This window comes from Protopterus annectens, chromosome 7.part0 (genome assembly GCF_019279795.1).
Source record: "Protopterus annectens isolate FY-2018-M chromosome 7.part0, PAN1.0, whole genome shotgun sequence".
Taxonomy (NCBI): Eukaryota; Metazoa; Chordata; order Ceratodontiformes; family Protopteridae; genus Protopterus; species Protopterus annectens.
The window spans coordinates 1,308,602,738-1,308,609,017 of NC_056739.1; positions in this window are offsets into that span (position 1 = coordinate 1,308,602,738).

Below are 6,280 nucleotides of genomic sequence, written 5' to 3' on the forward strand. Positions count from 1 at the left end.
TTCTTGGAAGCATTCAGTTATTTGCTGGCTATTTAAACATATTTTTTGGTCTGCATAGACGCTTCTCGAGTAGGTCCTACTCCTTTTGCTATTGGATGTATTTTTTCGACTTATGGACTATATTGGAATTTATGGTTTTGGATCTAGGCATCCATCTTATCGAACTTTGTTCCTGGTATATTTATGATATAACATCTACAAATGCAGTTGGACACTTACGAGATGATTCTTCTGTTTCAGCTTGTATAGTCTATTTGTTTTTTTGATTTTGTGCATCTACAGAGCCACATGGATATTATTGCAGCTGCCATTTATACAACAAATCTGACAGCAGCTCATTAATACCAGGCAGTCATTATCAAGGGCCTTTTGATTTAATCATTGGTTTGACATGATTGTGAATGTTTCACATTCAGAAAGTGTTTGTCTGATCTCAGGCCATCCTTTTGGCCCGTATACCTGGTTATACATATTCTTGAAATTCTATTTGTTTATTTTAAGTTTTAATATAAATCTTCTGGTATTATAAACTAATTCTGGAGGTTCAGTTTTTCAGTGTATGGGACTGTATATATACTTTGGAGCTGTTGTTCAAGTTAATTGGGGCATTATAGTAACTTTTTTCATTTATTTTTTTCTTGTTTGCATGATATGGGTTATCCACTAGATTAGCCTAATATTCAGCTTTATAACATTTTTATTAATGGTTCCTATACAATAGGTGGTTTGTTTAATTAGATATTTTTTGGGGTGCACATTAGGCTTAATAGAAATATACTAGGTCATTATGGATTTAATTACTATACTGCAGCAACTTTCTGCTGATAGAAATGACTTACATGCCTTTGGATTAGGGTTATCACATCAGGGCACAGATAATATTAGTGCCACTGACCCAGGCAATATGTGCAACCAAATATTCAACAGACAAACAAATAGTATGAAGTTACTTAGAACTAATGTATGGCATCTCAAACTATTCAAGGTATATCACACTAAGGGCATTACGCCACTGGGTCTTAGAATATGTATATGGCTGCTAGTTAGCTCTGTGGATGTTATTTTACTAAAAGAATGGACCAAGGTCCAACAAAAAGCATCTATGGGTTTTGTAGATGCTGTTATTCCTTATTATGAACGCATGATTGATAAATATATATTGGAAGTTAGATCCATATGTGAGAAATTAAAGATCTATGAAAGTGGGACATATTATATTATGGGCTTTAACCAAATTGTCAGAGTTATTTTCACTAGAGAAGCATTTATTTATTTATTTTACATTTGTTGACCGGGATAGTCCGACTGGATATATGTCCATTTTCAGCAAAGGCCCGGGGAGAAAAGCTCCACATAGTAAAAAAGAGACAGTACATACATCACTGAGTGATAAACTCAGGCAGACACGTTTAGAAAAATATAGACAAAGAATACAGGCAGATATCAATATTCACAATGTGCAGACTTACATCTGATTGGCAGAGACGTATCAGAAAATGTGAACATAGAATACAATCAGATTTCATAATTCACAATGCTTAGACATTCAAATGCCATGAGGCATAAATACTTGGCTAAACAGCAGGTTGGATAGCAAGGCATGTATTAGTGAAGTTGTTAGTCAGGTTTAGAACAAGAGCACAGCCAATGAGATGTGAGGTATTTTTTGAGTTCTCTTTTAAATAGGGGTAGTGAGGTTTCCTTGGTAATGGTAGTAGGGAGTAGATTCCACATTTTACCAGTTGAGTTGTCAAATATAGCATCGCCTGCAGAGTTGTTGTATTTTTGGGTCAGTATCAATAGTTTATTAGCTGAGCGTAATGGCCTCGGGGCACTATGAGGGGTAAGAATATTTTTGAGGGCAGGGGTGTTATCAGGTTGATGGAGTATTTTATGCACTACTATAAGCTGGTTGAACTGTAGAAGGGTAGGATACTCTAGCCATCCCAGTGCTTTGAGGTTCTGGCAATGGTGGGTCCTAAAAGCCATGCCAGTAACGAATCTGGCTATATGATTGTAACATCCTGATAATTTGTTGAGATCGGTTTTGGATAGGTTAGTGAGTACAGGGGAGGCATACATAAGGGTAGAGAGGAGGTGTGATCTTGCATTAGCTACCCCAGCTGGGGGGGGGTGAGGAAAGGTTTGGCTTTGTACAGGGAGCCAAGTTTTTTGTTGACGGACTTAATAGTGTGATTTACATGTTTATCAAATTTAAGGTTGTTGTCTATTATTACACCTATAAGCTTTGTATGGTCATCAGGGGAGATAATGGTGTCATTGCTAGATTTGATGTTGAAGGAAGGATGAGAAATTCTACGGTTAGGGGAGAAAAGTAGTAGCTTGGTTTTGTTAGGATTTAGAAGCAGGCGGCAATTAGCTAGCCATGTTTCTACCATGCTGAAAGTGGTTTAGGTGAGGGTTAGAAGTTGTGTAGGAGAGGAGGCGGAGCATATTAACGTTGAGTCATCTGCATATTGGATGCAGGTGGCTCCTGGGATGGTGGTGTGCAGATCACTGATAAAGATAGAGAAAAGGAGGAGACCTAGTATGGACCCTTGTGGGACACCTAGGGTTAGAGAAAGTTGGGATGACAGCTTGCTCTGCCATAAGACAGCCTGCCGTCTACCGTTTAGGTAGGAGTGAAACCATTGTATTGTGTGTTGGTCTAAACCAATGGTTTGTAGGGTATTGAGCAGTAGCTGATGGTTGACCATATTGAAAGCTTTTGAGAGATCTAGGAAGAGTGCTGAAGATAGTTTGTTGTTGTTACGATGAAGCTTGATGACATTAGAAAAAGATAGAAGAGCCGTGGTGGTATTGTGGAATAGCCTAAAGCCATGCTGAGAGTCAGCGAGCTTTCCGTTTTGAATAAGAAAGTGCATGATTTGTTTGTGTATGCATCTTTCCATGATTTTAGCTAGTGGTGAAAGAATGGCTATAGGTCTAAAGTTAGATAATTCTGTGGAACTTCCTCCTTTATGGAGAGGTATAACATGTGATATTTTCCATATTGCTGGGATGGATCGTTCTGAGATGGATCTGTTGATCAGAATAGAAATGGAAAGTGTTATGGCATCAGCTGCTTTTTGAAGATATTCAGCTGGGAGGTGGTTGGCAGCTAGTGAAGTAGGTTTTAGTTTTTTGAGTAAGGTCTGGATCAGGTTGGTAAGTATGGTTTGAAAGGTAAAGGTGGGTTGGGTGCTGGGTGGTTCAGGGCTAGATGTGCCAGAGCTAGTGTTTGTGTCCAATGGAGTGAGATGGGTAGCTAGAGACTGGATAGTTTCAGTAAAGGAGTTGAAGCTGTTTACAATTTCTACAGGGGATTTATCAAGGGCAGCTGATGGGGTAGGAGTGGCGGAATGGCCTGAGTGGAGAAGATTGTTAATACCAGCCTAGAACTTTTGAGGTTTTAGCTGATATTTTTGTTGTAGGAGGATGTAGTGATTTATTTTGTCTAGAATGACAGCTTTTTTGGTCTGATTCCTTAGCTGCCGGTATCTTACTTGGTCCATAGGGGCTTTGGTAACATGCCACCTGGCCCAGGCATTGTTTCTTAGTTTAATTTTGGTTTTTGTTTCTTTAGATAGCCACAGTGCAACTGTGGTTTTACATGGATGGTATGGGTAGCACCATGGTGGTTAAGGATAGCCAGAAATCTGGTATTGAAGTACTCAACTGCTTCTTGTAATGGGAGTCATTTCAAGACATTCCAATTACATGCTTTGAGTTCATTTTGGAAGTTGTCAAGGTTAAAGTTCCTGACGTTTCTTATAGTTTTATAGGTGGGCTGGTTGGGAATGTTGGCTTTGAGCTTAATAATATAGGTAAGGCAGTGATCACTTAGATCATCAGGTAATGTATCTAACTTGTACTTTTGGGGGTGGCTATTAATAAGTATCCAATCGAGGATACTATCTTTGACTCTATTTTTGCTAAATCTGATGGGGGTGGCAATGATCTGAGTAAACCCGTGGAAGTTTAAATGGGTGGAGGGAGTTTCAGTGGAACAGGTGTTCCAATCAATGTTAAAGTCCCCCAAGACAATGGTTTCCTGGGGATAGTTAGAAGCTAGCCAATGTAAGATATTTTCTAGAGTATTATCATTCTTGCTGGGTGGAATATAAATGCAAAGAATGTATCTGCATTTATTTTTGTTTATTATTAATTTGGTGATGAGAATTTCTGCATTGCCAAACTGGGGTGGCTGTTGGCTGTCAATTGTTACTGTTAGGGTAGACTTGTATAGTACAGCTACCCCGCCACCTTTCTTGGAGATCCGGTCCAGTCTAAGAATGTTGTATTGTGGGGGGGGTTATTTCATTATCTTTGGTTATTGGTTTTAGCCAGGTTTCTGTGAGGCAGAGGATATCAGGGGAGTGAACAGCTAAGAGTCCATGTAGGCTATGGATCTTGTTGTTTAGGCTTCTGATGTTGAGATGACAGACCAGAAATGAGTTTGGAAGTCTATCAATCTGGGTAGTATACATTGGGTTGTTAGATGGTGCGCTTGGGTCTACTGTTGTGGATGGGCCAGGATTGGGCTGGATGTCTCCATCCTTCATATGCATCTTAAGGACAAAAAGGTGCAGAAAATTAATAGAGACATTGGTGACTATCAGAGGGGTAAGCCTTTTGCCTTCCAAAAGAATGTCAAATTCACTAACTAGGAATCTACTAAATCAATGTATAAAAGGAAATGACATAGATCTATTCTCAAGAAATCTAGGAGTAGTCATAGTGGAACTTCTGGAGATGAATCATCCTCTGACACTGATGTTGACACTTTCCACACTTCAGATTCACCTGCCACTAAAGAAGGGACTATGGATAACCCTTTGTGGGGGGGGGGGACATAGGGGTGGTAGGAAGCATAGAGCAAGCAGACAATATGGAAAATCTGTTGGAATTGTTAATACCATGGCAGATAACACATGCAATGTGCACAACATTTCCTCTACTCATTTGTCTGATGCTGAAATAAAACTGCTTAACAAAGGCTTAAACTTTGTCCCCAGCTTTTTAGTTAGTGAAGATGCTTTAGCTAACGATGTTAGGCCTTTTTGTCGCTTGTTAAATCATAAGCTATTTTTTGGTCCTGATTCTAGGTCTCAAAGGTCTACTGATTTCCAGTTTCAGAAGTCATCTTTCATGCCTCCTATGCATAAGCATGTTTCTATTTTTCAAGAATGTGTATTGAAGGATTTACACTTTAAAACTTGGGAATCCAAAATCATGCATCCCAATCTTATTCAGGCTGAACAACAGGTCCTAACTAACCTTAAGAATAATAAGGAGGTGGTTGTTTTACCAGCTGACAAGGGTGGGGCCGTGGTGGTGATGGATTGGACAATGTGTCTGGCTGAGGCCAATAGACAATTGTCCAATGGTAGATTGTATATTCATATGCCCTTGGATCCTACAGCAAGATTTAGGACAGAAATTGATGAATTCCTTAGAATGGCTTTGGAGGAGGGCATCATCACTAATTCTGATTTACATCATCTCATGGTACTAGACCTTAAACATCAATATTTTTATCTGTTACTGAAAATTCATAAGGACCTACAGAAGCCACCGGGTAGACCGATTGTGTCTGGCAGAGGCTCTCAGGACATCACACAGTTTTTTTGAGATTATTTTGGACATGCAGTTAGATCACGATTGGCTCATGTGCACGTTGGATGTCATGGCACTGTATACCAACATTCTCCATTGGGCTGGTTTACAAGCCCTTGAATATTGGTTAAACAAGGCTGAATTATATCCTCCAGGTCTCAATACTTTATTAATTTGTCTAGCAGAACATGTTCTAAATAAGAATGTGTAATATTTTTCTGTCAGATGTTACTGGCAGGTTAAGGGTACTGCAATATGAGCATCTTTTGCTCCCATTTATGTGGACCTATTTATGTTTTTTTTGGAAGAGCGATTGATCTATGATATCAATCACAATATCTTTTTAGATGAGATTGATATATGGAGCTGTTATCTAGATGATTGCTGGATGGTTTGGAAGGCTGATAGTTCCTATTTGCAAAAATTCGTACAATACTTGAATGATAACAAGTGGGGGATTGAGTTTACGGTCAATTATCATGCCCAGCAGATTAATTTTGTGGATGTTACTATTATTAGGGAGGCTGATCATACACTTAGCTCTAAGGTCTTTTATAAACATTCTGAATATAACACCTTATACATGCCACCAGTATTCACCATAGACACATTACTTGAAACATCCCTAAGTTTCAATTTTTAAAAATTAGGCGCATCTGCT